This window comes from Bubalus kerabau, chromosome X (assembly GCF_029407905.1).
Source record: "Bubalus kerabau isolate K-KA32 ecotype Philippines breed swamp buffalo chromosome X, PCC_UOA_SB_1v2, whole genome shotgun sequence".
NCBI classification, from domain to species: Eukaryota; Metazoa; Chordata; class Mammalia; order Artiodactyla; family Bovidae; genus Bubalus; species Bubalus kerabau.
Window position 1 is genome coordinate 117731416 of NC_073647.1, and position 12186 is coordinate 117743601.

Below are 12186 nucleotides of genomic sequence, written 5' to 3' on the forward strand. Positions count from 1 at the left end.
ATTGGAAATAAAACAGTTGAAAATGCAGGGCCCAGGAAGTTTTCTAGTCTACTTATAAGAAAATGTATTCCCTGGACAATTCAGAAAAGAGAACAGATTCAATGACATGTAATCATAGCAGAAACTGAAAGAAAATTTTAGAAAATTTCTGCTCTGGTGTCAATAAAATTAATAACATTCTTGCTAATGTTAATCTAGAACAGATTTATGATAAAAAAGGTAGGATAAGATAAAAAGAAAAGAAGTGTTGCATATGAAAAGTTTACGAGCTTACTCAAAAGGAGTAATAGAATGAAAATCTACATTGGAAACCATAACTAGAAAAATTGACTAAGCAGAAAATTGAATGCACAATATAAGCAGAAAAAATTTAGAAATTCTCCCAGAGCACAGAGGGAAAGACATGTGTGTGCTCAGTCGCTCAGTCGTGTCTGACTCTTTGCAACCCTGTAGCCTTCCAGGCTCCTCTGTCCATGGGATTCTCCAGGAAAGAATACTGGAGTGGGTTGCCATGTCTTCCTCCAGGGATCTTCCAGACTCAGGGATTGAACCTGGGTCTCCTGCATTGCAGGCAGATTCTTTACCATGCCTCACACATAGGAATATAACAAATCATATTGCTTATTCTTCAGGTCACACTTAAAATTATAAATTTACCCCAGGCTACAATACACAATCCCCTCCACAGAGCCAGAGGTGCTACTTCAAGTTTCTAACTCTTTTCCTACTCTGCCTGGGTGAAAAGAATAAGAAGAGAAGGATCCACAGGCTTGTAGGGTTGCCCTGGCTGCTGTCTCTAGCTCTGGGCTGAAGCAGATTTCCTGTGCTCCTGTTGCTCCTACCTGTGACCGAGATGCTCAGTCTGCACCATCCCAGCTCAAATTTGGCAGATGTAGTTGGTGGCTGCATCCCCACCTCTGTTAGGTCTGGCTTTCTCTTTGTATTACTATCTGGAGCACTGATTATCAAACTTGAGCATGTATCAGAATCATCTGGAGGGCTTGTAAAACATAAGTCACTGGGTCAGAGGGTCTGGGATAGGGCCTGAGAATTTGCATTTCTAAACATATGCCAGGGAATGCTAATGCTGCTAATCTGGATATCACATTTTAATAACCATTGGTTCTAGAGGAGGGGTTGGCAAATGTTTTCTGCACGGGCCAAGTAGTAAACATTACAGGCTTACAAGCCATACAGTCCCTATCGCTCTGCTACTGCAGCTTTAAAAACAGCCAGAAACAATGCATAAGTAAATGGTGATGATTTCAATAGAACTTTATTTACAAAAACAGGTGGTTGGACTGTGGGCTCTAATTTGCCACCCTGCTTGATCTAGAATACAACAGAAGATTCTGAGACCCTAATTCTTGGAACCTAATATGTAATTAGCAAGTAGAGGAGGATGATCTGCAAAAGAAACAAGATAGGGTCAAAGATGTAAAAAGAGAATCAGGAGCATTATGTCATGCAAGCCAAATAAAAATGGATTGGTCAACATAGAGAATGCTCTGGCAATCAGTAAGCTGAGATGAACAACTTCTATAGGATGTAGTGAGTCAGAATAATGCTTTATCATCATAGAGAGGGCTATTTTAGGGAATGAATGAGGCCAGAACTCAAAGAAGATGGAAGATTTAGTTGGAATAAGAAAAAGCAGGAGCTGGAGACTTCCCTGGTAGTCCAGTGGTTACGACTTCACCTTTCAATGCAGGGGGTATGGGTTTGATCCCTGGTAGGGGAGCTAAGACCCCACATGCCTCAAGGCCAAAACAACCAAACCATAAAACAGAAGCAATACTGTAAAAAAATCAATAAAGTCTTTAATAATGGTCCACATTTTTTAAAATGATCTTAAAAAATGAGAAAAAAAAAAAAAAAACAAAATGGGAGTTTCAAGAATGCTGCCCTATTTCAGATCTCCAAAACAGAGACGTGGTCAATTTCAAATGGCCACAATTTCTTTGCTACTCCTGCCATTGAGAGGAGTCTAACTTCTCTGCCTTTGAATCTGGGTGGGCTTTAGTGACTTGCTTAGCCTATAGAATATATCTTAAGTTATATTCTGGGCTAAACCATGAGAAGTCTTGTGGCTTCTACCTGAATCTTCTGGGATGTTCACTCTGGAGAAAGTTGTGGACTCTGTAACAAAATGGTCTACTCTGAGACTACCATGCTGTGAGAATGTGATAGATTTGGGGGAGCTAGAGAGGCCAAGAAGCACTGAGACACCAGAAATGTGACTGAAGAAGCCATCTTGGAAGTGGAGGCTCTGGCCTTAGCTGTCGCAGCCTGTGCCACATGGATTAGAGAAAAAATTCCCACCTAAGCCAGCCCTGAACTCCAGATCTACAATATCCTGAGCAAAATGAAAATGGTGTTTTAAAGTCTTCAGTTTTATGATACTCTGTGATGCTGTAAGAGACATATGGTAAATTACAAAGACTCTTGAGAGTCCCTTGAACTGCAAGGAGACGAAACAAGTCAATCCTAAAGGAAATTAACCCTGGATATTCTTTGGAAGGATTGATGCTGAAGCTGAAGCTCCAGTACTTTGGCCACCTGATGGGAAGAGCTGACTCATTGGAAAAGGCCCTGATACTGGGAAATATTGAAGGCAAAAGGAGAAGAGGATAGCAGAGGATGAGATGGTTACATAGCATCATTGACTCAATGGACATGAACTTGAGCCAACTCCAGGAGATAGTGGAGGACAGGGAAGCCTGCATGCTGCTGACCATGGGGTTGCAGAGAGTTGGACATGACTTAGTGACTAAACAACAACAATATGTGGGCAGACAGGGTACCAGAAGAGTTTACTTTTTAAGTGGTGGGAAGATGGGAGACTTGGGTGGATTTAATGAACCTCAATAACCCATTTGGAGGTGAAAACATCAGGATGTGGCTCTGTCAAATTTACAAGTTGCTCGTGCATTGACATAGCACAAAACCTCCATTTGGCTTTGAGAGTAGGAAGGGAATCCGGCTTTTTTAATTGCCAATAATTTACTCAGAGTCTATGTGAGAGACTTTTAGGATCTGAACCCTCAAGAGTGGGGCAGTCCATGGTTGGTGGATAACAAAAAAAAAAGGAAAACTCAGAGTAATAGAAAACTCCTCTCAAATCCTGCATCTCGACTTTCAATCTTTCCCCGTCATTGGTTGATCTACAGAGTCTCTCCAGAGGTGCTTGGGATTTGTGTAAAAGCACAAGACGGTATTTTTTTCTTTCATTTTTGAGTCCGCCAAAGGAGCCAGAGACAACAGGGCAGAGTGTGCTGCATTATTAATAGAAAAAGCATTTTCCATATTATTAAGAATATCTATACTCTTAAAGCTCCACAAATGTTAAATTTTGCCAGGTGAAAGACTGAACAAACCACCCAGATTTGCGCCACTGCCGTGTGCTGGATTTCCAGAGTCGTCTTGCTAAATGTGAAATTAACAGGAACATGGTTTCCAGAGCCATTGCAACTTGTGTCTGAATTGCACAAAGGATGTCTCAGGAATTGTGTGGTGACAAACAACATATCTGACAGCAGGGTAATCCCTGGTTCGATGGAAGGAACCGAGTACATGCAAGTGCGGAATCAGAATGCAGAGTCTTTCAACTCTCTGGATTGCCGTGAAAATGTAAACTAGAGAACTAAGTCAAAAACCAATGACACCATTAGAACCATTTTATAGGCAGGATAAACAAGACAGCTCTACAAGAACAGATATTGCAAGTAGGAAGGTAGGAAATAAAGTCAAATTCCAGGTGCTGTTTGTTTCCCATGGGGGGAACAATTTTGTGACTAGAAGTTCCAAAGAAAAGGGCCAAGAACAATGTCTTCCTAACACCTGGCTTTGAAAGCAGATGACTTTAACAATTAAATGCCAACAAACTCACCCAAGTTAATAAATACATGGGTATTTAATTTCCAGGAATATTCCCTCATGAAAAGGTCTCTGCTCACTGAAATCTTAACCTTTTGTTATGAGGTATCTGACAGAAATGTTGTCTTTTGCTCTTCTTCTAAACATTACTTTAAGATTCTAGACTTTAATTCCATCAGTCAGTTTAATAAGCCAACAGCCTTTGGAAAGAATGGGAGACAACATAAGACTGAAAAATAGAGTTCAAATTAGACCATATTTTCAGGTAGTTCACATACTTACAGTGTCAAATGCAAGCACAGTCTGAGGCCTGGTTGCTAATTTATTTCTAACTGTAAGTTGAGAAAAATCATTGCCCTAGATGGAATATGCTAGGTTGCTATAGAAACAGACCCCTCTCCCACCTCGTATTTTACTGTTCACAGCTTTCCAAGTGAAGCTGTGCCATGTCGCTTCTTTGACTGACTAAAGAGGCAGTTTCTACAATTTTTTTTTCCACCACTCATATTGCCCTTTGCAAAGTCTAAAGAGGTTGATATTTCCTCTTCCTTCTGGGTATGAAGTGAGATAATTCAACAGAGTAATTATAATAAACAATTTATCCCATTCAGGTTTACTGTCTCATCCTTGCTTTCTTTTCCAAGAGCATTAGAAATCCATCACCGGTTTGAGATCTCTTTAAAAATGCATGAAGGGAAGAGAATTGGCAGCACAGTTAAATGAATTTAATTCAGCCAGATTTTACATTATTAACTCACTTCCGAAGAGCTGAATGCAGGGAACGAGGGAAGAAGAAAGTGGAACTAAAATTGGACCATTGATCCTGGCAGTCTCAGTGCCAGGCAGACGTGGGAAACAGGCTAGAAAAACTGTAAATGTCTTTTGACACCAGTTAGAGATACAGAGCATTCATTTATTTTAATCAGTATGAGATATGTATTAGTTGGATTGTCCCTTCTGACTCACTATCCAATGCACCCTGATTCTGACTTAACTGATGCCAGAGTTGGCAGCCTCACAGTCCAGCATTGTTTGGAATAGCATATTAGAGCAACAGGACTTCTCTCTTCCTCTGTTGTTAAAAAGAAACAGCAAATGCCTAAAAACCAATAGAAGAGGACACTCAGCATTCAAGTGATTACACTCTAGCTCTGAGATTGAGATTCTGTCTTTGGAAGGAAGAAGAAGTCAATATACATAATAAAGTATTCAGGCAATGAAAGAAAGTTCTGAATGCATGTGCTTTATGTTGTTCCATAGATAAAACAGCAGAGATGTTTATCCCCTTCAATTCGCATCTGAATGCTGAATGCTGAAAATACAGGCCTTCTGATATCAAAGACATAACTTCTATCTTACTTGGTCTTTGCCTTTAAAAATAGATTGCTTTTCTACAAGGATTAACACCTTCCTGGCTTCTAATGCACTACTCACTTGTTAAGTGACTCAATCTATTTATTGTAAATGATTAAGAAGCCAGATAACCATCCTTTTTAAAAAGTCACTGAAATGAGACTTTTAAAATGTTAAGGTATACTAGTCATTGGGCAGTTCACAAATAGCTTGCTCCCCTTCTGGCATAGGATGGGATTATACCTCCCTGCCGTGTCTGACTCTTTGCGACCCCATGGACTGTAGCCTACCAGGCTCCTCCATCTGTGGGATTCTCCAGGCAAGAATACTGGAGTGGATTGCCATTTCCTTCTCCAGGAGATCTTCCCAACCCAGGGATCGAACCTGGGTCTCCCGCATTGCAGGCAGACGCTTTACCATCTGAGCTACTAGGGAAGCTCTCATTTGAAATCAGGTAAGGCTATATGACTTTCTTTGGTCAATGAAAGAGTGTTAAAGTGATATTTCTGTGTGGAAGCTTTAAGAGCCGGAACGTGATTCACTACATTTCTTTTCCCTGCTGGAGCGATAAAGCAAGCAGTGATCAAGCGGAATCTCCTTAAGCCTACAACAATGAAATTCCTCCAGATGACATATATTGGACAAAGATTAAGAATGAAAAATAAACTTGTCTTATATAAAGCTCATGAAATTTTGGGATTGATTGTTGCTACAGCAGTACTTAGCCTGCCTTGACCCATGTTTTCATTAAAATTCTCATAAAAGAGAAAAATAAGATACAAAGCCATAACAATGAAAATGTGAGTAATGCCCAATTATTGGCTAAATCCTACAAGGACTTTCCATGAAATGCAGTGGAGATGAGACTAAATTTAGAAAAGTATTATGGATCTCTCTTCTGAAATAATTATAGGTTTTGAAGGATAGATTGGGCCTTTGACCCACCCTGACTGTCTTCCCCTAGAGACTGCAAGGTCTGTGGGAAAAATACACTAGGCAGCCACTGCAAACCTGCACTGAAATTTCTTTTTAAAGCAGATAGGAGTGAGCCTCACCAAATCAGTTTCCATCAATATCCTTCTTTTCATGGTTGTCAGAAGTGACCATTTTGGCCACCACGGAGGTGGTTTGATGTCAGGTTGTATGGTGGTTGACGACTGCAGCAGCCATCAAGAATAGCCTTACTGAAGACAATTTGAACAATGCATATGAAGAGGATGCCTAAACTTTATTGAAAGATTTTTAAAATGACTCAAATAAATGAAGGGATACATCATTTTGTATATAAATTCAAAATATCTTGAAGATTCTGTTTATTCCCAGATGTTTGTGTTGTTTCAATGTAATTGTCAGTCAAGTACCAAATGGAATTTATTTTTGAATATTAAAATAATTCTGAAATTCAACTGCAAAGAAGTGGAGAGATAAGAATATGGTTTTAAAAAAAGGTATTACAGGAATTACCAGTTATTAAAATACATTGTAAACCTATAATAATTATAACATTTTAATTCTGGTGCAAGGATAGACAAATCAATTAATGCCACAGTAGAGACAGCAACATGTGTGTGTGTGTGAGTGAAATAGTTCATCAGAATGGAAGAATTGAGATGTAATAGAAAAATTAAGGACTATTCAATGACAAGTGCTGACAAGATTAATGTAGACATCCCTCTCATATTATAGAAAATAAGTTCCTGACTTGATCAAAGAATTTTTAAAATTATAAATAAACATTCACAGATACATAGACAAGAAAGAAGAAATTGTAGGTGAAGTAAAGATGTTCTAAGCTTAAAAATAATGTGGAGAAACAGAAAAGAATGAATGATACTTTTATATCTAAAAACAACTTTATAATATTTTGGCATAAATTAAATTAAAAGAAGCACGACAAAGATTTAATGATATTCATATATAGAGGAAGTATATAATTGATTTTTAACAAGAATTCTATAGAATAATAAATAAAGATTCACAAAAGAGAAAATAAAAATCTGTAACAGAGATGCCATTAATACCTATAAACTAAGCAAAGATTTAAAAAGATATGCTACTTAAATTCTGACAACAGTGAAATTTGCATATAGTATGATTGCAAAAATTTCATATATATGCACATGTATTTGTGCATCTATATGCATGTTTAATATTAATACTTACATAGATATATTTAGAAAAAAGACTGGGAATAAATATATCCAAATACTAACTATAATTATTTCTGAGTGGTGAGATTATAGTGGAGATTATTTTCTTCTTTATTCTTTTTTAAAGCATTTTTCTTAATCTTTTTCTTGTATTTTCTAAATGTTCCACAATGAATATGGATTATTTTCATAATCAAGGAAAAATTTAAGTCTCTTGAATCAACATACAGAATCACAAGATTTCCAAATGAGCTCTTGGGAAATTTCTCTCTGGAAAAAAAAAAAAAAAAAGAAATCTGTAGCACATTAGTACCCCACACCTGATAGTCTCACTTCATTGTATATATTCAGATAAAAATGTAGAGAGCACAAAATAATCTAATTTAAGGAAAAATTAAAAATAATCAGAATAATCAGAATTGCCAGAAGCTTTGAACTGAATTTATTGTTTTGTGTTATGATCTTTGGATTTCAGGTATAGAAAGTTACATTCATCATACCTTTCATTTCATGGTATAATCTTTGGTTTGTGCAAGACTTAGCTTTTATTTTATTTACTTATTTATTCCCTTTTGGTCTCTTACTCATGTCCAGTACCCCACCCGTCAGCAACTATTCTTGATGGTTCATTTAAGCTTTTGTCAAATATGGATGGGTATTCTGTACTGATGACATTTTAATTTATGAAACTGATACTTTGTTATCTATCTCTTTTTTTTCTTACTTTTTGCCTCCACTTTGCACTCTTTTTAGGATCCATACATATTCTAAATTCTTGCCTCTACTTCCTGTATGATACTCCACGATGAATATCCACTATTTTTCTTTTCTGCAGTCTCCCAGTGAATGGACACCCAGGTAGCGTCAACTCATGACTGCAATAAAGCAGTTAAGAACCTCAGGCATTTCCCTTTATGGAGCTATGTGAGGACTGCTTATAGATTAGTCCCAGATGAAGAATTGCTAGGTCATAGTGTATGCATAGTGTTGCTTAGTCTAAGGAGTATCAAATTGTTCAGAATGACTGCTTTGGTTCTTGCTCTCATTCAGCAATACATCCCTACATTCCCAGCAATACCTGGCATTAACAAATTTCCTATTTTTTCCAGTCAGATGTAAAGTGGATTCTCATTATTGTTTTAATATTCATTTCTCTAATTACTCTTGATTTTGAGTACCTTCACATAATGCTTGTTGGCTTTTTTAATTTATCCTGCAAATTTTTTATTAATGTTTTTGCCCAGTTTTCTATGAAGAGTATCTTCTCTTCTTGCTTATTTGCTGGAATTGCCTATATATTCTAGATATTAATTCCATGTCAGTATCAGGCAAATGCTTTCTCTCATTTTTTAACCAACCTACTATCAACTTTGTCCATACTGTGTCTAATTTTGGTGTCATTTTCCATGTGTTTATGCTTTTATAAGAAGTCCGTCCCTGCCCCTAAGTCACAAGGATATTTGTGACCAATATTTTCATCACCCTTGTCTAGGCCATATACCTCAAAGAACTAATAAAATTCCAAATTTCAATAAATTCAATGAGGTTTAATTAAAATATGGCACAGTTCAGTTCAGTCACTCAGTCGTGTCTGACTCTTTGCGACCCCATGAATCGCAGCACGCCAGGTCTCCCTGTCCATCACCAACTCCCAGAGTTCACTCAAGCTCATGTCTGTCGAGTTGGTGATGCCATCCAGCCATCTCATCCTCTGTCATCCCCTTCTCCTCCTGCCCCCAATCCCTCCCAGCATCAGAGTCTTTTCCAATGAGTCAACTCTTTGCATGAGGTGGCCAAACTACTGGAGTTTCAGCTTTAGCATCATTCCTTCCAAAGAACACCCAGGACCAATCTCCTTTAGAACGGACTGGTTGGATCTCCAACACCACAGTTCAAAAGCATCAATTCTTTGGCGCTCAGTCTTCTTCACAGTCCAACTCTCACATCCATACATGATCACTGGAAAAACCATAGCCTTGACTAGACGGACCACAGTAGTTCATGAATCAAATTTTCTGCTTGGTTTCCCAGTCTCTGAACTAGATTCCATAGTGGTGGAGATGTCTCTTACACAAAGCATCATTAGAGCTTCTAGGGTGATCTCTATTTCCCAGTTCTGTCTCTATATATATGCCATTTGTTCCAAGTATCTATTGCTATATAACAAATTACCCTTAAATTAGTGGTATGAGACAAGCATTTTCTCATGTTCATGGACTCTGTGGATAAGGGATTTGAAGAGGACAGAATGGGAATGAATTGTATCTGTTTAATGATATATGTAGCCTCTGCAAGAAAGACCTGAAGGCTGGGGATGGTTTCATAGCTACAGGCTGGAATCATATGAAGATGTGTCTACTCTGTAGCCTGGCACCTGGGCTAAAATAACTTGAATATTGGGTGCAGTTGGAACTATTGGCTGGAGAGTCCACAAAAAGCCTCTATTTGTGGCTTGAGTTTTGTCAAAAAAAAATGGCAGCCTGACATTTGGATTTCTTAGGTGGTCCAAGAAAAAACATGGAGGAAGCAACATGGCCTTTTCTGACCTAGTGCAATTCTGTTGCACTCTGTTGGATAATTCAAAATATCAACTCTACTTCTTGGTTAGAAGAATGTCAGTGATTTTGTGAACATGTTTTAAAACCACTAAACCATTCATTTTACCTAATCCTGAAATAATCCATTAAAATTCAGCTTAGATAATACTGCCTTTCTCAACAAAGTCTCCAATGGCTTGCCTTATTGATAACAATGGAGGAGATATGCCCAAACTCCTCAAGCCAAAGCCCTTTACAACTGTACTTCAATTCATATTTCAACCATCCCTCCTCACTAATTTCTCATATATAGTCTTTAAATCCCAACTAAACTGGACTTCTAAATGCTAACTTCTTTAGTCAATCCATACTTTTCAATATCTCTACATATTTATTCCTGAGTACCTTCTACCTGGAATATTCTCTCCAAATAATTCTCAAACTCTTCCCTCTTTTTTTTCATGTCTATTTCAAAATTCAGACTTCATGAAGATTTTTTATTACACCACTCACCCATCACTTCCCTACCCTCCATATACTCATATGCATGACACACTACTTAGAGTAAAATTGCAAAGTAACACATATGTAAACACTACATTGTCTTTTCTCATTTAGTCACAATTTAATGAGGGTATCTTCTCTGACTGACACTAGTCCAAAATTTAGAGATTTTTCTGCTGTATACATCTATCTCAGGGTGTTAGCCATAGCACTTAGTATTTTTTTTAATTGTAATTGAATAAAGGATCATTTAGAATGGAATACACTATTGCATTTATTGCTGAGCATACAGCACAAATGAAATGAGCATCTCCAAGGGACAAGAGCCTGTACTCAGCACTGTGTGAAAGTGAGTGTTAGTTGCTCACTCGTGTCTGACTTTTTTCAATCCCATGTCCTGTAGCCTATCAGGCTTCTCTGTCCATGGAATTCTCCAGGCAAGAATACTGGAGTGGATTGCCATGCCCTCCTCCAGGGGATCTTCCCAACCCAGGGATCGAACCTGTATCTCCTGCATTGGCAGGCAGGTTCTTTACCATCTGAGCCACCAGGGAAGCCCTGTGTACAGAGTGGTAAATAAAACAGTTATAATCTCTGCCATCATCCAGCTTACAATCTAGAAAGGGAACCAAGTAAATATATAGTAAAACAGATAGCATCAAATAGTAATCCAGGTCAAGAAAAAAATAAAACAGGGTGATGAGTAAAGGTTGTTCTTAATTTTGTTTCCAAATACAGAGAGGTTTATTGCATTTTAAAGTATCCATAATCTAAAATATCCTGTTTAAAATTCCTCCAAAATCCCTTTATAGCACACAACACCAAATATTGAAATAGCATTCTCACAGTATCACACTTGAAAATACAAATTAGGAATAATATTTTAGGAAAGAGAGGGTTTAAGGCAAAGTATTCATTTATAAAAGTTAATTTCTCCCAATCATCCAGATTGGCATAGTTAATTTTCCATTTCTTTAATGTCTTGGGATATGCAACATACATTCAGCCACAGGGCATGCATGAATAGTCAGAAAAGGAAGACTTCTTGGAGGAGGAGGCTACTGAAGTTGAAAGGAAGGCGCAAAGTTTGGAGGTGGGAAGCAAGTGAGGAAATTTAAGTGAATGAAGAGTCCCATGTAGCTGGACCACAGAAGGTAAGTAGGAGGGTAAAAAAAAGATGAGATTGGAGAGGAATCTATAGTTAACTCATACAATGCCTTAGAAAGATTTTTCATTTTTTTTCCTAAGAGAAGTGGAAAACAGCTGAAGAGTTCTAAGCAGAAGAATGAAATAATCATATTTGTTGTTGTAGAGTTTCTTCTAGCTGTGATGTAGAGAATGAATAGGAGGTGGGCAAGAACAGAAGCATGGGAACTAGTTAGGAAACCGTGGCCCTGGCTCAGGTAAATAAGCGATGGTGAGTTGGATCAGGGAAATGGCAATGGGGATGGAGAGAAGTTGCGGGTTTTCCAAATATATTTTGGAAGTAGAAACAACATGATTCATAGTTGAATTGGATATAGGAAGGTGATGAAGTAGGAAGAATCAAACATAATAATGCTAAATAATCCCTGGTAGAACATAGCAATGAGGTTTGAGTCAAGAGATCAAAGTTTCATTTTGCACATGAAAGTGTTACATTTGAAGAATATATGACAACCAAGGGAAGATTTCAGGTAATCAGTTGGATATATGAGCCTATACTCAGAAGAATGTTTTCTTTGGGGGGCGGTATTTTCTTGGTTGGGCTTCCCTGGTGGCTCAAA

At 37.8% G+C, this 12186-nt stretch overlaps 1 non-coding gene across 1 annotated transcript; it reads right to left on the bottom strand.

The window, feature by feature from the left end:
* Positions 1-5592: 5592 nt before the first annotated feature.
* On the bottom strand, positions 5593-5664 carry TRNAC-GCA (transfer RNA cysteine (anticodon GCA)). The gene has a single exon. It is a non-coding gene; the product is annotated as a tRNA-Cys (tRNA).
* Positions 5665-12186: the final 6522 nt, after the last annotated feature.